General features: G+C 37.2%; 1 protein-coding gene across 1 annotated transcript in view; it reads right to left on the bottom strand.

Moving 5' to 3' along the window:
• The window catches only part of MID1 (midline 1), a 345,415-nt gene extending 321,110 nt beyond the window's left edge, over window positions 1-24,305 (bottom strand). Inside the window, exon 1 of the mRNA XM_084789911.1 lies at window positions 24,130-24,305. The gene's annotated coding sequence lies outside the window, so the exon portion shown is untranslated. The remainder of the gene's footprint in view (window positions 1-24,129) is intronic.
• Between the last annotated feature and the right edge of the window lie 2,315 nt (window positions 24,306-26,620).

Below are 26,620 nucleotides of genomic sequence, written 5' to 3'. Positions count from 1 at the left end.
TAGAGAAGAGAGGAAAGAAAGAGAAGAGAAATATTTGTGTTTTCTTCCATGTTTTTTTGGACTGAGGCACAATAATTACCTAATTATAGTGCCCCCTTTTTACAAATTTATTATAATTTATTCAGATTACATCATGATTGATATCTTTTTGCTTGCATCTTCCCGTTCCCACCCTCCCTCCCTCTTCTGCCCTATTCCCCTCCCCTAGACCTCTGGCAGAAGGAGACTTCTTCCCTGACCACATGACCACAGCCTAGCAGGTCTCATCTAAATAGCCTGCTTCTCCTTCCTGTCAGTGCTGTCAGGCCTCCCCACCAAGGGGAAATGACCATAAGCATAATACTAAGCACTTCTAAGCTGAGCCTAAATGGTCATTGTTACCCTGGTATTTACAATACTGTGTTTCTCCCCCTTTAAGTAACTGGTTTCTAGCTAACAGAATATGGCCACATTGAGAAGTCATTTTCACATTTTGTCAAAAAAAAAAAAAAAAGAGATTATGACAGCTATCTTGCTAGCAGATTCTCCGCCTACCTAGCTTTGATGAAGTAAGCTGACATGTTAGAGAGGTCCACATGGCAAGGAGTAGAGGGTGGCATCCCACCAACATGTAGTGCACAAACACAGTCCTTTATCCAAAAGTTCTTAATGGACTGAACCTGACAACCACCACATGAGTCAGCCCAGAAGGACATTCTTTACCTTGGGCCTTCAGATGAGAGCTTGTGTTCCTTGGAACATGCCTATACCCTCAGCAGTGGACACAGCTTAAATGTGCTCTGATTCATGCTTCCCAGAACCTGTGTGATAATAAGTTTGCAATATTTAAAAACTCTAAGTTCTGGAGCAATTTCCTGTCCATTTTCCCCATTAGAACCATTGTGTACCAAAACCAGCTACTTTACACCCCCCATCATATTAGAGTTTGGCTCTGATGCTTCCTTTGTCTTTGAGATTGTGAGTTTGCTCTTGTCTTTTTGAATGTCTTGATTTTCTCTTAGAGGCTTGGCATGATGTATAGTGTTCTGGGAAGTGAAGTAGATAGGCTTTTATGGTGAAGCTGTATGATAATCTGGCTAGGAGAGTTAAGATACCTTTACTATTTGCTACAATCGGAAATGTCAGAGGCTCCAACTTCTTTTTTTTTTTTTTTTTTTTTTTTAGTTTTTCGAGACAAGGTTTCTCTGTGTAGCCTTGGCCATCCTGGACTCACTTTGTAGACCAGGCTGGCCTCGAACTCACAGCGATCCGCTTGCCTCTGCCTCCCGAGTGCTGGGATTAAAGGCGTGCGCCACCACACCCGGCCTTCCAACTTCTTGAAGTATTCTTGACATTCATTATTGTGCTCTCTGTATTTCCCTGGAACCTCTTTCTTAGAGTTTGAGCATTGAAGTTATTTTATTTGTAATCCATCTTCATGATGTGGGGATACAGTTAGGTGGAGGGGGAGCATTCTGCAAATCTATGATTAGGATTGTGCCTGTGACCCTGAACTGTGAACCATCATGAGTACTTCTCAGTTTATATTTCCCCCTTAGTGAATTATGAAGTCTAAAATCCAGACGGAAATAGGTAGTTTTCCTTTTTCTAAGGCAAATAAGTCTTTCTTTTTTCCCTTGTTGTTGAGGCTTATTTTGGTGAATGATGCTCTGGGCTTATTTTAAAAGAATTAGTTTGTATTTCACAATGATTACTTTCCCCCTTCATCTGGCCAATTACTAGGTAGACTTTCTCTTATCTTCACCATAAGACTCTGGTGCAAAACATATAAGTATAACCTATGAAAGTCTTCTACCGATTTGAACTAGGCTGACTGTAGTTTTGAATTTTTCTAGCTATAGTACAGCCAGCTGACAGCAATTCGTAGAAGTTACCACTTAGTGTTCTTCCTAGCTACTGAGTCTAACAGCTTCTGCTTCTGGGAAAGGAATCTATATATTCTTTGAATACTCCTGGTTCTCTGGTTTTAGAGGTTAGAGTCAGACCTATGACCTCAATTCCCTGATGGATTTAAGAGAAGACATTGGTTTTCTGTTTGGTCTTCTTTTATCTTGTTGAGATAGCAAAAATCATGACTTCTAAATTCTTTACATGTTGGAATAGTAACCAGATGTGTCTCGTATTACTGTATTTCAGATTTATGAATACATTACATTCTTCTCAACTGGAGTAATATATGAACCTAGAGATTCAGAGCTACAGTTATCCAGAAGTGCTGCTCTCAGAACACTGAAGTTCCTCACATTACCAATAAGATCTTAGTATGTGAAACAAATAAGTATATTAAAAAAAACCTGCTTATTTTGAAAATCACAAATGTTAGTATATTTAATTTAAAATATATTCCCATCAACCTTTCTGGCAGTGAGCTGAAATAAGAAATGAAATGTTTCCTTAAATCAAAGGAGTGAAAGAGGAACAGAATTATTTTCTATTTAGAAATGAGATATTTACTTAGAACACGCATTTAAAAATCAAGTGTGGGAACTTCAAAGGAAAGACAACAACTGGTTTTCTAGTGCTGTATAACAAACCACAAAAAGCCAGTAAATGAAAATGTTTTATTACCTCATGAGGATGCTGACTTAAAGTTAGGACAGATTCAACTAGTCAACTAGCTCTATTGATCAAGGACTCCCACAGCTGAAATGAAAACACTGGTAACCCCAGCATCTTATCTAGAGTCCCTGTAAGAGGAACCATGTCCAAGGATATTTTAATCATTGGTGAGTTTAGCTCTGTGAGTTTATAGGACTGAGGCCCCAATTTATGTGCCTCTATCTTAGGAAGGATTTCTCAGCAATTACATGCTGCTTTTCTATCCTTAATGTGACTGTCCATCCTCAAAGCCAAATGTGGTAATCAAACATTTCTTGTAGTTCCTATCAGTATGTTCTCTGCTTTTAAGGTTCATGAGATAATGTCACACTTACCTAGACAATATATTTATTAAGATAAATTGTTCTGTACAACATAACACAAATATTGGAGTGATAGCTCAGTATCCTCTGGTCCATAACCCATTATATCAGTGTTAGTATGGGTCATCATCAGAGGTGACTGTAGAACATTCATGGCTTTAAAAATATCCTTTGTATGAGATCTCTAGAAAATGCAAGGTATTGCAAACTTTGCTAAGACCAGGGCAGTTTAGTCCAAGTAAAGAAAGTATGTTGAAAGACTGCATCCACAGTAGATTCAGCTATGCAGATACATCAGCAACATTGCTGGGGAACAGTTTGTGTTGGGTGATGCAAGTGGAAAATTCATATCTCTAGGCAACTATGAATTACACAGAGGGGAAAGTCTATATTGGCTCATTATTTACACATGCTTACATTCTATTGAGTGTTAGCTTGTTATATATATAATATTATAGCCAGAAAAAGATGGGTGACAAAGAAACTAAGTGATTTAAGCCATGACACCTACTGAAACAAATGTCAAATTTTAAAAAATTTGAGTGGATGAACAACAAAAAGAATTGTTTAATTCGTTTTTTCTTTTTCTGTCTATCTCTCCCTTTTTCTTTCTTAGTGATGCCAAAAATCTTCCTAGGTCAGAAACTAGTTTAGTATCAGCTTCTGATGTCTTCTCTCTGAACATTACTAAGAAGGATCCAAGTCACATTCAGGGATGCAGTGCTCATTTCAATCTTGTTCTGTCTGGCCAGAGTGGAGAAGACTCCTAAGTCTGGATTTTGTGTCCTTTCCAGGAATAGTACAACACTGAATATAATCCTCCTGGCTGTCAGATGGACATGCCCTGTAAGAAGCGCTGTGGCAATCATATACAAGTCCCCACTGAATCAGTGTGTAGAGTTAGGCATGAGCCTGAACACTGTGAATGTTCAACAACAATGAACAGGCAAGCCAGTTTCTTTTCATGCTTCCCTTCTGACTTTATGATTTCAGTACTTTTTTCTCGATAACCTAAGAGGCCAGAGACATTTTCAAACATCAATTGGCCTGTTACTAGAGACTAGTGTTGAATCTACTGGGATCACATCAATCTGCAGGTTTCCCCCAGCACGGCAGACACATTTCATCCTATAATTGAAAAATAGATTTGATTTATATTCCATTGTGCCAGAGCCTCTACTCAGGTCTCTTGACAGAGAAATCTGGGCAGCAGGGTGATGGACTCGTTCTTTTCATTTATTTATTTTTTTGGTCACTCCATGAATGCTTATAGAGAAACTGCAAAGATGGTGGTAGAGAGATGCTTGGAAAAGAAGCCAAATTCTTCCTTGCAGATTTCAAAATCAGACTGAGAGGTGGGCAGCACAAAGAAATAAGACAAGAAATTAGAGCAATGAAAGAACTCTTGCCTTGGAACAGCATTTGCCTAGTCCAACATTCAAGATCTTTGATGTACAGGTTCATTGTGTCTTCTCAAAATCCAGAGAAGTAGGCAAATTTATCTCAATTGTTATAAAGCCCAGGAAGGGGGGTAACTTGCTCAAGTTATATGGCTGACAAATGCCAGAGCAATGACTTGGACTTGATCTGACACTGTCTTGCCCTGAGGCCTCATTTTTCCATGTGCTCTTCATAAGAATCACATACTCTTTTATTCTCTATAAACAGACAATCCTGACCTGAGTTTATAGGTTCAATGATTCCTCTAGAGAGTTAGAATATATAAGTATTCTAAGACTCCTGGTATTGATTCAGGCAGTGACATTTTCCTATCGGTTTATGCTATAAACTGTATTCGTTTGCCTCAGAGAATGCTTTGATGCTAAGATTATCACTTATTAGAGTTACCTGGGTCTAGAAAATCCTAAGTTCACCCACAAAGTGCAAAGGCTGGGAAACTTTTCTGTAAAATCTTAGATAGTCCCTAGTTTCGGCTTCATGAGCCCAGCAATCCCATTGCAACCACTCGGCTCTGCTGTTGGGCTGTGAAAATTGCCAGAGACAATAATATAAACTGAATGGGTGTGGCTGTGCGCTCATAACACTCTCTTTATGAACACTAAAGTTGGAAACACATATTACTTTCACCTGTCACAAATAGTACTTCTTTTGAAGCTTTTCAAACTTGGAAATGAAAGAACCATTCTTGGTCAGAAATCATATGAGAACAGGCAGAGATCCAGATTTACTAGCCAGTGAGCCACAGCTTGCCAATCTTTCACATTGCATTTATTTTACCCTATAAATGAACATGGTTTTCTTTCAGAAAACTCACAAAGGTAGAAGAGCCATGGAAATTAATTAGTGGACACTATTGCATATAACTTGAAATCACATTACCACAAATTGTTGGTTACTAGGGTGGCTCAAAAGAATCTTTCATTTATTTACTTTACTGAATTTATTTGGGTGTGTGAGTGTGTGTATGTGTGTGTGCACGCGCACCTGTGTGCCACAGGATGTATGTGTGGAGGTTAAAGGACAGCTTACTGAAGTTGGTTCTCTCCTTTCACTATGTGACTCCTGGGGATTGAGCATGGTTTGTCAGGTTTGGCAGCAAGCAGCTTTACCCAATGAATGATCCCAATGGCCAAGAGTGTTTTCTCTTAATGAGAAGTTTTATTGTAATTGAAGATCCATATGCAGTTGTAAAAAATAACATAGAAAGGAGTTTACTCTCTCTGTCCAGTTCCTCCCTATATTTAAATGTTATTTTATTAAGCTGTAATATAAAATCATAACCAGGATACTGAAACAGATGTAACCCACCAACTTTATTGAGATTTTCACAGGTTTTCTAATACTGGTATGTATATGTATATGCATATGTATATGTATATGTACATATGTGTGTTTAGCTCAGTCTCTGCAAAGCTCTCATATGCTGTCATTTAGAACACAAGCATTTCTCCACTTTACCAACATTTATACCTAAAAAACAATTTGTTTGTTATTTTTAAAAATTTCACTCTACCGAGTGAAATTAAGGGACGCATAGAGAATGTAACCTTTCAGAACTGACTTTTTAGTAACTCAGAATAACTTACTGGCAATTCATCAATATCATAGCAGTAATTTATACCTTTTCATTGTCCTATAATATTCTACAATAAAGAGATATCAAAAAGTGTTCAATCCTTAACTTTTTTGAGAATATTTGGGCTGCTTCCAGTTTTATTTTTATTTTATTTTTTAACATGGGTTTTAAAATTAATTTACTCATATTACATCTCAGTTGTTAGCCCATCCCATGTATCCTCCCATTCCTCCCTTCCTCCCACTTCCCCCCTACTCCCCTCCCCTCCCCTAAGTCTGTGTCTGAGGGGGACCTCCTCCCCCTGAATATGCTCATACGGTATCAAGTCTCTCCTTGGTGACCTATTATCTTTCCTCTGAGTGCCACCAGGCATCTCCATCCAAGGGACATGTTCAAATATGGGGCACCAGAGTTTGTGTGAAAGTTAGATCTCCTTCTCCACTCAACAGTGGAGAATGTCCATCGGCTAGTCTGGGTAGGGGTTCGAGGTTTACTGCCTATTTTTTCCTTGGCTGTTGCCATAGTTTGCGGAGGACCCCAGGGCCCGGACTCGCCTGTAGTTTTCCAGGACCCGCTGGATCCTTCTATTTCCTCTTTCTCCCAGGCTTCTCACACCTAAAGTCTCAATAGGATGTCCTCCCCTCTTACCCACTATCCTGGTAGGTACAGTTTTTCATGGGGACGTACACCTTGGACTGCTTCCAGTTTTAAATAAAACTTGTGTGACTATTTCTGTATCCGGTTTTTGAAACAATTTTATTTCTCTGAAATCAATGCCAAAGGCAGGCAATAAGGGTATTAATGTGATACATTTTAAAATTCACTTGTATATATTTAATATGCTCTTAAAGACATTATCACAAACACTATAGAATAAAAAATACAAATAAAAAGATTTGAAAATTCCCTGTCATTTGGCATTCTCATTTTACTGATTCAGAAATCCTAAAGTACTTAGCTGTTCCCCCAAGAGTTGATCACCCCAGACAAAATGGTCAGTTTTGCCTGAGCAAGGACAAAAATAAAACACTTCTGCCTCTCTTGTTCTCTCTGGAAACTAAAACTCTGTGACTACAGCAAACAATTCTTATTCATCAAGCCCCTGGGTTTATGCAGTTGCATGAATCCTAGTTGCCTGCACTGATGGGAGGGTGTACATTGATCTAATTTTGATACATTGCAGTTTCTCTCATCTTAATCTCACCAGAAACATTACCCAGATGATCCAAAGAATAATTCATTTAATTTCTACCTCATACTTGGCACTTGGTTTGATCACTCCACTGTCTACTACTGCATGTCCGTGCACACCATAGTTCACCCTCCTTTAACTATGGGAGGTATTGCAACAGTGTGACTATATCCGATGCCAACACTACAAAACAAAGTTTTCAGATTAGCAGAATCCACATCACCTGCAACTATGCTAGACATGCAGATTGTTGGCATCTGTCTCAAGACCAGCTAAAAGAATGATGATTCTCTGCAGGCATAGCTCGGTAGTCTTATTGTTCCCCTAGTTCTCACTTGGAGATTCTGAAGTTTGCTATTATACAGCAGTATCTTCAATCACCTCAGAACTTTACATATAGACAAGAGAAACATTGATCACAGATTATAAAATGATACTCATAAAGCCCATATAGCAGACCTGGAGAGATGGCTCAGTAGTTACAAGCACTTATTGCTCTTGCAGAGGACCCAGATTCAGTTCCCAGATTCTAGACGGTGGCTAACAACTGTCCATTAACTACATTTCCAGGAAATGTGACACACTTTTCTGAACACTATAGAATATATGGTGCACATACATAGATAAAGGGAACACATTCATAAATAAAATTAAAGTAAAAAGTTTTAAAAATCAAAGAGAAATATATTTCTAACTTTTTCTGTCAACTACCCAGTCTTTCTGAAGTCAATATTAACGTATGTATAAATCAGAATTATTGCTTCTGACAATCAACAGATCATACCTTTTTTCGTGTGTGTTATGCTTGTTATGTTTTTAATGAAACTGTTCAGTTTTGGCTTCTACTTAGCACCTATTTAAAGTTCCTTATCAAACCATAATTTCCTTGAGAGCAGGAAATGTGTGTCCCTATAGCCTAATAAATGGGTGTGTAATAAATGGTTGTGGAACAAATGAGTGGATTGTGTTTTGTATTATAGTTGCTTCATCCAATATACACTGTACTGCCATGTTGGAGAAGATTAGATTTTGTTCATATTTATGATGACTATATTTAAATAGCCATCAAGCATTCCTGAACCTACTGAGTTTAACAAAATCATTAAGTATACTGCACCAATAACTAAGTAAACTGCTTCTTTGGTGCAATCACACAGAATCTAAATCTGTGGGCATTACTCATGTGGATGTGAGGAAGTCTAGCTTAGTATGTGGCATGTTGGATATTTTTTAACAGAAATCATTACCTACAAAATGGCACTTCAGAGTATATTTAAGAAGATCCCTAGATGAGCACAGGTAGCTTTACAGTGTCGTCTCTTATCACAAAGATCCCATATGGAGAAATGTAGGACAAAGGCAGAAGGAAAAAGGCAACAGTGGGATACTCACCCAAGTGAGGTGACAGGCCTTGTCTTCTGTAAACATTCTTTCTTATTGGTTAGTTGATTGATTGATTGATTGTACTTAAAATACTGAACTATATGACATTAGTAGATCACTCAAATTAAACCATCAAAAGGGTTATCTTAATCCTTTGATGTTGATCTTTCAGAATTGTCTGCCCTGTTGGCTATTCTGTGGGATTGAGAATAGAACATAGGAGAAAAAGCAGCATTGAAGGATTAGATGTATAAGAAGGAAAATGCAACATCCATGCTCAATAATGTATGATAAGATCTGTGTTCTTTACTTTTTATCAGCTGGGTGGAAAATGTTGTATTTTCATCAGTGGTCTTTGTGCTTAATCATTTCAGAGAGACAGATTTAACTGCCTTTGAATAAAATAAGCAAAAAAGCATTTGTCTATGCTTTAGACTATAAGAAAATGAAAAAATACTATCGAAGTCCAGCTTCGACATCAACTGGGGAAAACTGAGGTGGGGCATGAATCCTGTGGCTGGCTGGTGACCCTGTAGACTTTCTCCGAGGGCAACCTTCCAAACCGGAACTGATAGTTACCGACAATAGCTTCCACTGATGGTGGCAAGTGGGGGCTATGACTGATGGCTCCTAGCTGGGGTTTCCACTGATGGTGGCAAGCATCTAAAAAAGAAAGGCAAAGAAAAGAACCATGCACAAGCCCCCTCACTGGGCAGTATCATTGGCACACTCAGTAACAAGGCTTGATCTCTTTCAGGCATTGCTGCTGGAGTAGATTAATGATTAACTACCACCTTTGAAAACGGTCTACAAATACGGATTGTTAACAATGATTGTTATCCTTAGAAAGAATTTGGAAAAATAGATTGTTCAACAAGATTAGGTAAAGATGTTTTTGCTAGTGGCTCTAACATAGACAGTCATAGGGAAAAATAGATTGTTTAGCAAAGTAAGGTAAAGGTGTTTTTGCTATTGGCCCTGATGCAGTAATTCTTAGGGAACAATTGAGGTTAAGAGAAAAGTACACTTTTATTAGTAAAGCTAGGGACTTTTTGACATTGGCAAAGCAAAAACAATGGCCCATAGCAGCACTGGCTGACATGAGTCTTTCCAGTTGGGCTGGCGACTGAGATGACAACTGATCCCCTTATGCTGTTTTTCCGCCCTCAGCTTCCTGATATGATTCAATACAACATATTAATGAGTAGATGAGCACATTTAGGACTTAAAGTAAAAACGTCTAATTATTTTTATATGGGAGTTTAGATTTGTGATTCTTTTAAGATCTTTATAAGATTATTTCTTAAGATAATTGAATCATTCTTTATAACTGCAAATTGCAGCCTTCCGGTAAAGAAAATCTAGCTGAGAAATTCCCTTGCTTGCTTATACTCTGTTAATATGTAACAAGTTGCTTATGTACAAATGTATGTGAGTTCTTAGAAATAACTTGTTATTCATGGTCCTCACCCATAATACATAAAACTTTTGATGATGTGAAAGTACTGGGAAATATGATTTTCTTATGTTTATCCATTGTAATCATTTATCTATAGAGAAATAGAATGTAAACATATTGTGATTTTTGTACTGCTTGAAAGATTTCGTTGGGGTATATAAACTGTGAGAATAAGAAGAAAGATAAGAAAACAGATAAGAATAAAGATAAGGATGAAAATAAGAAGATATTTATAAAAAGAAGAAGCAGCAGCAGCTTGTTGAAACCTACCTTCTGGAGTCTGTGTTACTTTGTCTTCTATTGTAAGTGTATGTGTGTGTATGTGTGTGTGTGTGTGTGTGTGTGTGTGTGTGTGTGTGTGTGTAGTACTCACACAATACACATATTAAGAGAATTATAAGGACGGCAAAGGTAATAAGCAGAGCTATGCTCCATAACAGCGTGAAGTCCTCAGGACACGAGGTTCTTGGGTTATGCCTCAGAGAGACACACCCATCGTGGGTTTGCTAACTGGTGGGCCTCATTCCATGAGTTGTAGAGCTGTTTTGCTGTTCCTCTTGTACAGATGCCAACAAAGTACAATTTGGGTATGTTTATGATAAGTATGCTTTAGTAATGCAATGCATTGCAAAACTGTGGTAATTACTAAGTTTTCAGATGAGGTCAACATGGTTTTCTTTTACATCAAAAGAACACTTCCTCCAGAGTGGCAGGAAGAAGAAATGGCCACAGACACTAATTTCTTTCATTCTACATTGCTGCCATCTTTGTGTATTTATAGAAATAGGGTTTTGTTGTTGATTAGGGGTTTTGCCCTATTGAAATATGTCTTCAGGACATGTATATTTTTAAAATGACTAACATGTTTCTAATCCAAAAGGAAATACAAAACCAGACTGGGTGAAACATCATCTCCCAAACAAATTTTAACTTTGTGTTTAATTTGTTCAAGCATTTTTTTTTTACAAAGAATTTGTCTCCAGGCAAAACTCTTAAAAGTTAGTTTTGAGCCAACATATGTTAGAATGGTTGTCCAAAATCACTAAATATTTTAGTAGCATTAGCTTAAGTTCATTTGTACAATATTTCACATGCAAAACTGCAGTCAGGTCTAGTACAGGAAAATTCTTTGAAGGTATAAAACTGTTCCTTCTGAATTAAATGAACAGAGTGATATAAAACAACTGTTTGCAGTCCCCGTTAGTGAGTCATTGTTTCTATATACTATCAATCCGTTTCCTTGGCTATGTTAATGGACATCCTAAGTCTTGCTTAAGTCCACAGGTCTCTGAACGAATTCTAAACAATTCTGAGTGATTTGAAGTAAAAGGCCTATTAGCAAGTTCAATGGGCATGTTTTCTCCTAGAGGTGGTATATTTTGCCTGCTTTGTCCAGAATGACAACTTCTTTGGGTACCCATTTATCAAACACCGGGTCATCATTCTCCTGTGCTCAGAGAGGACATTAGTCAAGATTTCCTAAGTATTCACTTTGCTTAGAACACTGTGTTTACTCCTAATTTACTCTTACCATGTATCCTGGAGAGGATTGTGGGGAAAGCAATCAAGATCAGGGAGTGACGAGCAAGTCATCCAGCTAGCAAGTGACACAGTGGAAATTCTAAGTTACATGTCTTAGCACTAAATGCTGCCATACTAACTTCTGTGTATTTCTGTACAACCTTATAAGGGATTAAATAGCTAGTGAAGGTGACTGTGGCAAATTATGGACTATGAAAACAAGATGAATTACTTTATACACTTTTCTTTGAATGGAATGGAAACATCTCTCTCTCCCTCTGTCCCTCCCTCTTTCCTTTGCTCCCTCTTTCCCTTTCTTTCTCTCTGTCTCTGTCTGTCTGTCTGTCTGTCTGTCTGTCTGTCTGTCTGTCTCTCTCTCTCTCTCTCTCTCTCTCTGTGGGGGGAGACACATATATTGTACCTTAATGAGCTCGTAGAAATCAGAAGACACTTTTCACAATGTGGGTCCAAGAATCTAACTCAGGTCTATAGGATTGATGGTAAGTACTTTTACCCACTGAGCTATTATAGTCAGCCCCAAATGAAATGAATTTGAACTGAAATTTACTCTGAGAACCTTCTTTTTTCATGTCTCCTTATTTGTAATTTATGGAACACAGTATCTTTGTCTTAAACAGCACACAGGATTTGTTAATTTTATTTGCCAGTAGTAACTACAGATTTCTCTGTTGCATTTTCCTTTCTCGGGTATGAGGCAGTGGATGCACTTTTTTCCCAACCCTCTAAATGTGTCCCTTTGGGACACAATCTTTTTCTCTTTTCCATTTTCATAAATTCAATATTCAGAACCCAGAGGAAAAAAGAAACACATAGATGTAGACTGGAAAGAAATCATTCCGACATCACATATCTACATGTATTCTCTCTTCACTCTCAGAACCTCCCAATTAGCCTTTGTCTAATTCCCTGGCAAGTCTCAAGAACTCTCACAATCCTCAAATTATCATCTTCCAAAATTATTCCCCTAGGAATTCCCTGGGAACTTACTGGCTCCATGCAATCCTAGGACCCAAGTACGAGCCCTATTTTATGGCATAATATGAAAGTGCTCTTCCAGATGGATTATTTTTGGAATATTTTACAATTTACAAGACCAAGTATGCATGGCCATGTCCTCTGAGATTTTCTAATCACTGGGCTGAGAAGAGTCATTTTACTATTCATTACACCTAAGGCCAATCTTTGCTCAAATTTGGCATCATACTTGATGGTGTTTGCTTTTCATATGCTAGAGCCTTTGTATCAAGGCTGTCATGTACTTGAGGAGTCCCATGGCTTTAGGCCTTCACTTACCATAGAAGTAAAACACAATTGCCAATCAAAGGGGCCTTGGAATACAGCCAGCCCATTCGAATGAAAATTATGGACCTGGCTGTCTTGAAACTTATCTGCACTGGACACATGAATATACTAGAGGGCAAACTAATTACTCAGCAGTCTGTCAGACAAGATAAATATGTAGGGAAGGCAATAGCAGACATTTTCAAGGCAAACTAAATAAGCAAATCCATAAAATTCTGGTAGGTGAGCAAAAACAAACAAAAACAATAACAACAATAAAACAGGTAAGTTACCTTGGATTAACCCACTGGAAATGCAGTTTCTTTTGACTTGATGTATCACCCAACTCCCAAAGACAAAGAATTTAACAACAAGCCAGGGAACTTTAGTCATGTTATCTCTGGAAAAGGTCAGAGGAGTAGAAAATACAATCTTTATAATTTTTGTGTACCTTAAAGGCCGATTATCTATTAAACAACTGTAAAGAGTGATCATTTCAAGGAAACACTAAAAAAGTCTTTAAAAATAGTCAGTAGATTCCAGTGATTTACGTCATAAACCAACAGACTATCTTAAGTAACACATGGGCAATAAAAGCAAGCAGATGTTTGTGCTCTACTGAGGGCACTAATGGAAGCGCTATGGCACTGTGTCAAAGTGAAGTTTGCCATCATCTGAATTACCCAACAGAGCTTTAAATAGAGCTGCACAACTGAGCCAACAACTGGTAAGCTTTCTCCAGCCACTTTGAGCATTACTCCTTGATGCAGGTAAGAATCAATAATTCACTGTTAACACACTGTGTCAAAACAGTTTTCTGTACCAGGCCTTGAGAAGTGTGATATACTATAATATGCAAACTTGTCCTAAAAAAAAGTTACCTGAGATACTGAGTTAGTAAGTATAAGTTATTGTGAGCAAAATCCTAGGGAGTGGGATCTGGGATTTTATGCCCAAGCTGCCTGGCAGTTACCAAGTGAAGCCCTGTTACTTTGGTAATGCTTAACAATAGAAATGGAATCACAGACCTCAGCTTTTACTTCCCTCTCCCCTGCAGAAGTGGAAAGCGTTTTACAAACATTAAGCCATGTGCTGCTGGTTTAATGAATGACTCTGAGGAGTATGGGAGGCATGTGGAGGATTAGCACTTAAGGCCACCAGGCTATTGTGCACTGACCTAGAATAGCCATTTACTAACTCTGGAGAGGCCAGCCTCCTCTGTAGCACCCTCTCATCTAAGAACTCCTGGATTCCTGCCACTCATGCGGATTTGAGGAAGGGACTCTTTTTGTTTGCTTGTTTGTTTGTTTTGTTTCAACAAATTGTATTTATACCTCTTGGCAGAAGATTAGACAAGTTCTATCATCTTCAGGGGTCAGTTTAACTTATTCTTAGGGAACCACAAATTGGTCAGGAACTTTGCAACGTGAGCTGACTTTACCCCCTTCTCAATTTTTCTTTCTTCTACTTTCCTAGATTTCCTTGGATGATATTTTTGTTGTTGTTAATTTTGCCTTTTAATTTCTTCCTTCATTTACCTTTTTTGCTCATTTCTTAAAATTTGAAAGCATTTCCCTGAAGTATCTTTCACATCCTTTCATTTGTTCTCTTTCATTATCTGCCTCCAGTGTTTTCTGTTTTCTAACAATGTGTGTCTTGCCAGTTTTCTTGATCCTTTCATCCTGTACATGTTGTTTGGTGGGCTTTTGTTTTTGTGTGGGAACAAGTGGATAGGGGAGAGCAGATTTTGTTGCTTTGGCACCTCCCATCTTGCAGTGTTTCCTGTTTACTTCCTCCCCCGCCCCCACCGCCTTGCCTCTTTGATCATCTAATTATCTCTAAGTCATTATATATGGTCATAAAACCATGCCATTTTCTTTTGCTGTTACATCATTTATCTGATGTTGAAAATAATAAATACTGGCTGAAAATTTACTCTCAAAGAAAAATTTAAAAGGGCATATAATGTGTATGTCATATATATATATGTACATATATATATTATACACACATATATAAATGTGTGTGTGTAATGTACCAAGAAATGTACATAAATACATTTAATGTTGCCTGAGCATTGATTGTGGTTCTAGTAGATAAAATAAAAATTGGCTATCCTAGTGTCAGTGGCAATAAATAAATTAGAACTACAAAAGTCCTGAAGAAAACTTGTGGCATTATTAAAATGTATTTTTAATAAAACTAAAAATGTTTTATAACAATAGGAATATTTCATTGAACTCACTAATATTATATATTGAAATCTGAAGTTAACTTAAATTTCTGATCAACAGCAACAAATTGCACATGGCACACACACACACACACACACACACACACACACACTCACACACACGCGCGCGCGAGTGCATGTATACTAGTATTTTCCTCACAAGAATGTAAGCCATTATGATTGTATAATTTAAAACTCATATATTGACTTAGGCAACAAAAATACAACCTTGAGTGAGCAGAGAAAAAGTAAATCAAATGAACAATATATATAAAATAAGCTATTTAAGAGATAACTTGGGACATATTTTATTAGCTAATCTATGACCTATAGTCTGTTGGCAGAGGTCTTCTTCCTTCCTGCTCTACTCTTTCAAGGTGGAATAAACAGAAGAAGAGGCTTGATGGTATGCAAAGCTCACACCTTTATCTCTGCAAGAGCTTGACACTGGGGTCTGGAAATAGAAGTTCTCACCATTTTTCATTGATTGTAGTGTTTGATGTCGTGACCTTCACCCTAGATCATTTTACAGGGTCCCTTCATTATCTTCAGTCTACCAGCAAATGATTTATTGGCAGGTACCTGCATTCTTGCTCAAAGAGAACTCATTCTCTGATTTGACACTGTCGAGCTCTGGCTTTCTAGTTTTTGCATTTTAATTCCTAAACTAAAACATCCAGGCTTGGAGTAATTGCCATTGCCCAAGCTGACTGGCTGTTGTTATGGACTGAGTATTTCTGCTTTAATGTCAGCAAAGGCAAAGCTGAGTGGGTCTTTAAAATGTGAAAATGGCAGTCCTTCTGGGAGATACAATTCAGATTTGAACTGAATGTTTTACCACATCCTTATACCTTGAAAGGCATTTGCATTAAAATGGGTCATATAGAGGAGAATTTACTGAAGGCTAGGAAATGGAGGGGAAAGAGGAACTTTCCAAACATGCCTGAGATTTCTATTTTAAATAACCAGATTCCAGTCTACTTAATTACTAACCCACCTCTCACCCAAATCTCAGCTAGAATGTACACCATCAAATATCAAATACCAGAATTGAGAACCAAGCACTATACTGTTACCTGAGAGTTCATACAGAAAGCTCACAATATTCCATATAAATATCTTACAAAGAAAATGACAGAATGGAAAACCTTACACTTTGCACCACTTACTTCTATATGAAAATAAGCATTCATCATATATAAAGAAATAACTGAATAGGATCTTGATTAGAAATTCAGACATTTAAGTAATTTGGTGACTCATAAATACGGCTTGTATCTGCATTTATATGTAAGTGTACCTTAAATTGTAAGCATTCACTCAGATCTAACAAAACATCACAAAAGACTTAAATAACATGGTGCCAAGAACAAAGGGAAATAAACAAGGGGAGAATATTGGTAGTGACTTGTATCCAACAATGCTAGAACACCTGCAGAGATAGAGTGAATCTATAGAGCTTAACCCTTTCCTCCCCACCGTACTCTGGGTTTCCTATCCCTACCCCCTTCCAGGCTGTGACTTTCATTACCTGAGGGCTCCCTTTAATAAGAGAATATTTAGAACATAGAGATGCATTTTCTAAGGTCAGACAGTGGAATCACACATATTATAAAATTCTTTTGAGAAAAGAATGCTAGGATAGAATTCCCTCCAGGGAGCATGAAGTTAACCATGTGCCCATTGGCTAATGTAAACTCTTGGATTACACGTCCTAAATCTTCTTACAAGTGATAACGGAATTCAACAGAAAAAGTCTAGCTTGTTCCTACACAAGATGAAGAGAAGCTGGAGTGAAAATGAAGGAATTGAAGGTAGTAGCTTCCCTGTGCATTATCAACAAGGAGAAATCTTCACTTAGGGAAAGTTACAATGGTAAGTTCTCTGCGGGCACACCACACCACATCACGTCACAGCAGAACACACCACCCATATTCTACCCCCAGGAAGTTACTAATCTCCTTCTAACTTGCAGCAGTAGTTAGCTTGTGGGATTATTACTGCAGAAGATTTACAAAGAAGTGTAAGTGTGCACAACTCTTTGTATTGTACCTGCAACACTTAATGCAAATGTTTCTTGCATAATTTTTAACATATCATCTGAGATATTACACAGCCAGTGAATGGAATAATACCATTTAGCCTCAAAATATACCTTTTCTACTACACTGAGCTACAAATAATTCATCTTCCTTCCCAAGACCAGGTTAGCATGCCTTACTCCTAACTTCAACAATTCTACAACTATTTCTATAGTTATGTGAACTAAATTTGTCCTAGAAGTTTTCTTAGTCACCACTTGCCTGTTCCATTTTTTATTCACCCTGAAATATCATTAACATTTATCTATTTCTTTTCATCTCTATCACCATGGCACAAGTGTATGGAGATATCTTCTTTCCCAGGCAGCTTTCCTTGGTCCAATTTGATCCCTGCCAAATCACTCTGATACTCCTTATATCTAACCTATTTTCCAAGTCGCTGTCAATGTGGACTTTTCCAAAGACAAATCTCACCCTTTGTTGAAAATTTTCTAGTAGAATCTGATAATTTTCTTTTGCTCTAAACATAATTACCCTGTTCTTTCCTTCTTATTCTCTACATCTACATCCCTTTCTAATGGATGAGGTTCCTAACTTCACTGTTGATTAGCTAAACCTTCCTGCTGTGATATTATGGCACACGTGGCTCTACATTAGAACTTTTACTTCTTTTATAACACCATTGCTATTGGTTATGTGATATTTTATCCATGTTTGTCTCTTGTGATGGAATAGTATCTACATAAATCCAGGCTCCTCTTAAGTCTGTAACATCATAAATATTGTTAAATGAACAATGAGTATTCTCTTTGCACTTGGAATCTGAAACTACATAGGTTTATCTCATCTGTAGTTTTTATTTTATCTATGCAGATGAGGCAAATACAATTTTAAATATTCAGTCCAAATATATCTAAAGAGTACATTAATAACTGTAGCATAAAGTAGTTCTATTACAAATTAGATTATTCTTAAGGATATATAATTACAAGAGATGGTGTCAGAAATTCAGTGAAAATATTTCTAATATAGGAGCACTTGATCCACATCTGGTGAAGCTCTGTCACTTCTTCATCCACCATATGGATCCTACTTGCCTTAATAAGGAGAGAAGTCTTGCTAGAACATGTCAGATCATGGGACAAACTCCTGTCTTGGGAAACATGTCAAATTAAATGTTTCCTTCTGCTAGGATGAGATGTGGTACATGAGGACTAAGGATGACTTTGGAGGTATCATACCATGAGAAAAGACAACCCTAGAAACAACTGAAAAATCATTACTGAAGCCAAGAAGACATTCTATTTTTTTTTAAAGAAAAAAATGTTATTTTTTCCCCATGAATTTTCTAACCCAGTAGTTCCTGTTACTGCTTATGGAAAACTTTCAAGCTATTAAACTGATAAACACAAAGTAAACATTTTTCTTCGTTATAAAATATGTGATTTATGGGGAAAGCCTTCACAGGTAGCAATCTATAAGCAAATAACATTGATATTATAGAAGTCTTTAGATAAAGAGTCTTAAACAGTAAACCTTGCAGGGTGTGATGGCTGTTCATGGTTGTCAACTTGACTACACCTGGAATTAGCTAAACCCCAAGACTTGTGGATACCTGTGAGGGATTTATTCCTAGTTAAACTATTCGAAGTTGGAAGACCCACTTCTAATCTGGATCTTTGAGATGGAAAGATACACCCTCTAACATAGATCTTTTGAGATGGGAGGATATACCTTTAATGTGGTCCACACCTTCTGCTAGCAACCTATATAAAGGACATAGAAAAAAGAAGCTTGCTTTCTCTTTGTCTGCTTTCTCTAGCTCTCACTAACAAATCTATTACTTCACTGGCATTAGAGCCTACTTCTTCAGGTTTCTGGCATATACAAAAGACCAGTTGGAATATCCAGCCTTTTGGACTGAACAACTATTGGACTCTTGACTTTCCATTGGTAGACAGACATTTTTGGACTAGCTGGATCACAGCCTATAAGCCACTCTAATAAATCATATCTATTTATTTAATAAATAAATACATATAATAAATATAATACATAATAAGTGTATTAATCATACATAATCATATAAATAGAATCATTCTATCAATTTTGTTCCTCTAGAGAACACTGATAATACACAGGTAATACAAAAGGCAAAATAACTTGGCGTCCTCATGTGTCACTGAACCACGATTTTAAATAGGTTAAGTGGGTCATCAATGTGTGTCTACTTCCACTTTTTCAGTCCTACGATTATTTAATGGAAGATGCCTAATCCACCACATTCATTTCAGAACCAACAAATATGTATTGACTGACTTCATGCCCAGCATCATATCACATGTGTTCACAGACATGACCATTTTGATATATATATAAAATCTTTAATAAAGTGCCTATCTATATACCTGTCAATAGCTGAAGTAATCAAATCACATGGCTCAACCCATCACTCGCAGCTTCAGAAGAAGTGTGGGAAACACTACCATTGTTTTGTTTCATAACTTTAAGCCAAGGCTATCAGTTGGAATAAATGTGTTATCTGTTCTCCTGTACTTTATATACTGCTTTGTTCCCTAAGGCAAGACATGATGAGGACGTCAGTGTGGATATAAATAAATGTATAATTAGATACTCAGGGGAGGATAATTTTGGTTTAAATATCCAAGGCCTCTGTTGCAGAACAATACCCATAAATAATACAACATTTCCTGGCTCAAGCTCTTTGACAAAAATCCCAATTTTGTCACGTGTTAAAACTCAAACTGTCAAAATGAGAAGGTTCTGCTTAATTTCATTTCTGTCTCAAATTGAACCAAGTGAAGAGCAACTCACAAGAGATTGTGAGCGTACTCCTTCACACACAAGTCAAGGCATCCTCAATGGAGAGGAGGTTATTAAGTACCAGGCATAGCAGAGAATGCAGTATTCCCCAGAGCTCTGTAGTCTACTTTTGTTTTTCTTTAAAAATTAAAATTAACATATGAGCTCTGTTGGGTTAAAAGTCACAATAGTATGAGTTCCATTGTGTTAAAAGTCACAACAGCTGCTCTTGTCTAATTCACAAGAACTGTTACTAAAACTCCTACCTTAATGACTCCCAGCAGAGCTGAGCCACTACACAAAGTTCTTGAACTACCTAGTGTTCTAGAAATGTCTCTTGTCTGTGTGGTTCCCTAAGAATTCCTGACAACTCAAGAGAGAACAGTCATTTTTGATTTGCTATGCTGGGAATGGAATCCAAGGTAGTATGCATGCTAATCAAACACTCGACCAAAGAACCCAACCCCAATGACATAGTGATATTGTAAATATATTAGCAAAAGTGCTACCACCAAGTACTCTGTCATTTAGAGGTGCCTTGCAGGGAGATTCTAGTGCTTTCTTTCTTCTGTCAGCATACGAAGCTCCTTCGTATTCTCTTACATGGACCTTATTTGGTTATTCAAATAATCTTACCATGCCAGTTAACTGTCCAGTGCCTCACAGTGTGCTATATCCTTTAGATAAAATTTCTGATTTAAAGACTGATCAGCAAAAAATAGTTTAGTAAATAAATGACTCAATAATGAACAACGTCTCACATGCTGTATACAATTCACATTATGAGAGTGTCTTTACATGGTTCTTGTTATCTGTTGCAAAGGACACAGTAAAAGTTCATATCTCTCTATAACATGCCTTTCCTTCAGAGTGCATAACACAGGACTTCAGAAAACACTTGATAAATATTTGCTGAATGAATGCTATGCGAATGGGAATTAATAATACAAAATATTTTAAAAGGTAATTGATATCAAATGTTAGGCAGAAGAAGGTACAAAAAAACTCACCAAAGATCACAAGGCTAGCAGAGCTTAGTATCAAGTTTGGTGCTCTGTCCAAGTAAGGAAATTTAATTTAATAAATAACTAAATTTTTTTGCTTCTTTTTGAGACATTGGCTGTCCTGGAGTCACTTTGTAGACCAGGCTGGCCTCTAACTCCCAGAGATCCACCTGCTTCTGCTTCCCGAGTGCTAGGATTACAGGCGTGCACCGCCTTTTAAAGTCTGTGCTTTATTTATGTTCATTGCTCTTTGACTAAGCTACACTGATGTTAGGAGAATCCTAACCAAACACCAACTTGAAAAATGATAAGAGAAGCAATAATTGAATTATATATACAGATATATAATATGTATACTACATATATTATACATAATATAATATGTATAATATATATACTAAAACTGTCATTACCTTTTGAAAAAACATTAAGCCTGGAATAATACACACATACAGAGAAGGAGGATATATACAACATCCATCTGAAAGTAAATAGAATAGACAGGATTTGAAAAGTCCAGTGATCTCAGGGAAGATAATAAAAACTGGGATACTTTTTCTTGACTCCTAAAGCTAACAAATTTATAGCATTTTGATTTGATTCATCAGTATCATGGGCTTGAATTGTCTCTGGCAGTTTCCTTTCCTTTACACATTACATCAACGGTACAAAATGATCAAATTTGTGCAGTATATTGGGAAAACAGAGGTCTAGAAATCATCTTTAAGGCATGATGCATCCAAATCCAGATTACTGCCCAAGATGCCAAGAAACATAAACAAATAGGCATGTCTGCAGCACACTGATAAGCAGTGGTAGGAAGCCCATCTACTGGCCAGCTTTTATTTAAAGAATGTGCCTTTAGATAACCAGATACCATACAAAAAGACTCCCAATCCATCAGCCAGTAGTAAGCTTGTAGCTAGGTATACATTATAGGATGCATATCACACTTCTTTCAGGAAGTCACAACTCATGAACATATCAAAGATCTCAGAAGAAATGGTTGTGCCTGCCAGACTGGGAACTTTGGGGGGGGGGAGCGGGGGTCACAATCTAGGAAAGCTACTACCATCTCATAGTTCTAAAGATCCTGCTAAACAGTTGCATCCTTCACACCAGAACATAGCACCAGTCATTTAGAGGGGTTAATGTAAAAATATAGCATCTAACTGCCTTATATTTAAAGATTATTTGGACACTAAATGAATTTAATCTTCAAGAAGAAATCCACATGTAGCTCTGATAATGCCAAAGTGTCCTGTTCCATAATCAGTATTGTTACCCCTAAGTGAGCTTGGGAGGAACCTGGGATGCGTATATTCTACAGCTAGTACTGCCAATCACCTGCAGCAACTCAGATATCACTGGCAGGGAGGTTTCTAAGTGTGAAATCCGGAATCCTTATGAAGGGACCCTCATCCTCTGTGGCCCAGGAGACTTTTATATCTTCCTGGTTATATATTTCTTGGCTGTTAATGTAATCAGTATGTAATAACAATGTACACATCAACTCACAGGAAAAGGGGTAGGCATGCCAGTTGATTTGGCTTGGGGCCATCTCATTGGCAGCATGGTGAGACAACCTGGTATTAAACCATCTGTTATTAAGTATACATTTTAAAATAGTGTTCTGTGTATCCTGGGTGACTCACGCCCCCTGATAGCAGCACAATATTAGGACTCTCCCCCTTTTTTCTCTAGCAGCACTCTGCAGATAACAAACTTTAAACATTTGTATTGTTCCCTCGCTGCTCATGCTATTTAGAATGTTATTCAATAAAATGTCTCCCATATGATACACTCTTTTTTCCCTACTTCTTTCTCATGTCAGTGAGAAAGCATTTAAATTGTGTTGTGAAGCATCGTTGTTCTGCTTAGAGTCAGGACCCCAAGTAAAATGGTCCAGAGCTTTTGCCCTTATGAATAGTCAGATGCAATCTGTATTAAGACAATAGCCTCACTACTATCAGAAAAGTAGAATATGATTTTCAATTAACAACAAAAAGTGCTGATTCTTTCGAATCTGTTGGAACTGGTTATTTATTATTTATGTTAATTTAGGAAATTAACTTCTTATTATCTCAAATCTGCCAACAGGTCCTCATTGCCACCTGTTGCCATCAGTAGCACAATCCTCCTACACAAATTTTTAGGATTAAATATTATGCATAACAGAAATGGACAATATTCCTCTGAAAGATGAGCAGTCACGTCGCTTAACAAAACTATCAATTCAGTAAATCACTTTGCCTTACAAAAATAAATGTTACAATTTACAAATTTACAATTTTGTACTTTCAAATCAATTTTGACAAGTATAAAAGGGTAACTTTCATTTTAAAATTTTTACCGATGCATCAGAACTGGTGGAAACAGGTTATTCACAATTCCTTTCCCAGTTGCCTTTTATAATTGACGATTTCCAAGTATAACTAAAATGTCCCTGTAAGTTTGCTAAGCACTTTCACATTCCCATATTTAATTACATTCAGACTCAGAGTTTTATATATGTATAGAGCACAGCCAAATTTTAACTCAATTGACCACAGTGCCCTTGACATACGCATTATTCATCACTTGCACCTTATATAGAAACAGGCACATGCTAGTTGTCAAAATGCAAAAGTGAATTTCTATATGTTGTCTAGAACAAAGGAGCCAGCTCTGCTTCTTTCTCTCCTCTGTGTCTCAGAAGGTGTCCTTTATTACATGTACAGGATACAAGTATTTTGTTCCCCGTGAATGAAAAATGATACCTTCAGACTGCCTTTTTTAAAATGACAAATTCTGTTTCTGCAGACTATCACCCTGCCTGTGGATTTAAGAATCCCTCTTAGATTTACTCTTACTTCCTCTGGGACTCGGCAGAGTTCCTTTCAAAACACCCCCAAACTCATCTGCACTGTTTCAGAGCGCAAGAAAGATGAGAAAGTTTGCTCTTCGCGATGGTCTGGAAACTCTTGCGTGGAAAAAAAAAAAACCCTTTCAGAAAGGAGTAAGGTGCTAGAATTATTGCCTCGGTAGATTTTTGGTGTGCAAAGCCCAGAGAGAAAGTTGGCTGGAGGTACTGGGCTAAGCATTGTGTTTGTTCAGGAAGGAGCTGTTGGGGTTAGAGGCTGAGCAATGCCTCTCCCTGTGCTTCCTGGGTGAGAGCACTGAGGCGTGCCCCTTAGCAGAACCAAGCAGAGAGAGGGAGCATTAAAACTCACCGGCTTCCCCATTTTTCCCAGGATCGGATGTTTGTTCTTCAGTTGGGAGCTGGAAGAAGCAAACCTGTGGGTCCTCCAAGCAGGCTGCTCGGGGGCAAGTACGAGCTCTGCTCCTCGCCTCCGATCAGCTGAATGGCTGGGGCGTTCAGGAAGCTTGCTCTGTCCAGCTGGGAATCGCTCCCCCTCTCCAGGGTGTGTGCTTACATGCCTCTCAGTTAGAGCAAAAAAATATGCCAAACTCAGGTCAGCCTAACAGGTTTCCTTATATAGGTAAACATGAATTGCATTCCTGGTGAAAGAAGTTAACTAGGAACCCCTGTAACCTAGTTAACTCTATATGTGCCAGAGGAGCTCAGTTGGGCTGCAGAAGGTTTGGTTGCAGTACAAAGGGATTTGTGGGATTTAATTAAAATCATCTTTATCCTGGCAGTGTGAAAAAATTGGCCCCTTTAGTGTAACTGAGAGTTAGCAGCTAGTATTTTATATCATGCACCGTGACCGAAGGCATTGTAGGGAGAAAAATCAAAGCATAGGATAGATACCATGATTTGTTTTTCATGGTTTTAAAAATAGGGCAATTAATTTTGAGATTATTTTTCAGTAAGTAAACATGGGACATAAAGGAAACGAGAAGAGAATAAACTTCCACAAAACAAGGTACAACAGCCTTATTTGAGCCTAGCAACTAAGCGTTTTTAACTTTCCGAGGTCTTTAGTAGATAAAACAATGTAAACATTTGATGTTTATTTGTTTTTGTGATGCAGTGATTACTACTATATTTCAGGTGGATGAAATATCAGATAATGATATCTTGGCAGTAATAATCCTCCCTAACCCACATATTAGCACATTATTTGATTAGATTCAAAGACCAAATGTAAGATTTGTGAATTTGCATGATTGTATCTAAAACGTCCTAAGCAATTTTACAGACTTAAGAAGATGAGAAATGCATCCTTGGGTGAAATATATAGATAGAAGAAGGCCTAACTCTAGTTTGAATATAGTTTAAAATATGATACATGTAGATTTTCTGATACTTGACTCTTTCTCTGTACTTCTGTCTCCTAGTAAAGTAGTAATTCTTTTTTTATTTTATTCTATTCCACTAAAGACGTAATAAGAAACAAAGATGTAAGATTTTCCTATGCTTTTAATGTAGATAAAGACTGTCTAATAGGTATAAGTGATCCTTTAAAAAAAAACCACTTGCTTTTATTGTGTCTGCCAGCTGACTGCTCCTTGAATAGTGACAACCTTATTAAAAATACCTTAGTGATGTTTTGGTTCCCTGCTTCAGAAAGGAGAGAGAATGGATGTTGACATGCCACTGAAGCCAGCATCAATGCAAACTGATCACAAAGAATTTCCCTAATTGCACAGTCAAGAAGAATAACTAAACTTTGAACAGCATTTCATTTTGGGCAAAACCAATCACTCTTCTTATCTCAATAGGAATGCTATAAAGCGTGTGTTATTTCCTTTGCACAACAATAAAATGTGCTCAGAAAGATATAGTGATTAGCCCTCCAAAATCTCAGGATCAGTTTGTGGTAAATCCCCTGCCACAGATCTTCTAGAATTAACTCCAATAACATTTCTAAAATTAAAATCAATTTTAAGAGACAGAAGAACATTAAAATGATACTTTCCCATACACAAATTTATTTTAAATAGTAATATGTTCAGAAAGTTTTAATATAATATGCAAACTGATTAACATAAAAAATTCTGTAGTCATAATTTATTGATAAGATGACTGCATTTGAATATGTCAAAACAGAGCATAAAACAAGAACAGAAGTGCACTTTTATCAAATGTAAAATACTATAAATATATGACTTTCAAAGTATTGCACTTTTTTCCTGTTTACAGGATATATAACCTCGTTATATCAAGTTAAGACCCATCTTGATTCCTCCATTGGAAGGCATATTAGTGTGTCCTCTTTATTTGGTTTTCACTAATATTTAAAATTTGGGGCCATGCCAGGTAAATTGCTTTCATTAATATAGTCTATGTATGATCCTGCCGTCTTTATGTCCTCGTAATTCTCGCTGAAGCAAGTTCTGTTTATGCAGGAACTTTAGAATTTATTAACATGTTGTTACAAGACAAAGAATGCCTTTTTCCCAGAGGAGGGTAAAGCTTTAAATGTCTTAAGCTGGCTTCCAAATTTATTCTTGAAACTCTTAATGAACAACTGTTTAGATTTTGAACACAAATACTATAGAATATAATTATTAAATTAGAACTTCAAGATGAAATTGGGATATTGAAGTAGCTTCTTTCAAAGAGGAAACATAAGTCTCTGTAAATTCCAGTTGGGAAACCTTAAGAAATTGTTTGAGAAAAGCTGGGTCACTGAGGCAGCATGAATACAACCTAACCATATATGACCTCAGTTAGAGAATATGTACAGCTGAGTAATTACACTGTGTGAAAAAAAATAAAACAAAACTGCACTTATGGGAAAGTAAATAAAATAT

Source organism: Acomys minous, assembly GCF_964271855.1.
Source record: "Acomys minous genome assembly, chromosome: 7".
NCBI lineage: Eukaryota > Metazoa > Chordata > Mammalia > Rodentia > Muridae > Acomys > Acomys minous.
Note: the sequence above shows the minus strand (reverse complement) of the source record. Positions and strands in the feature narration are given on the sequence as shown.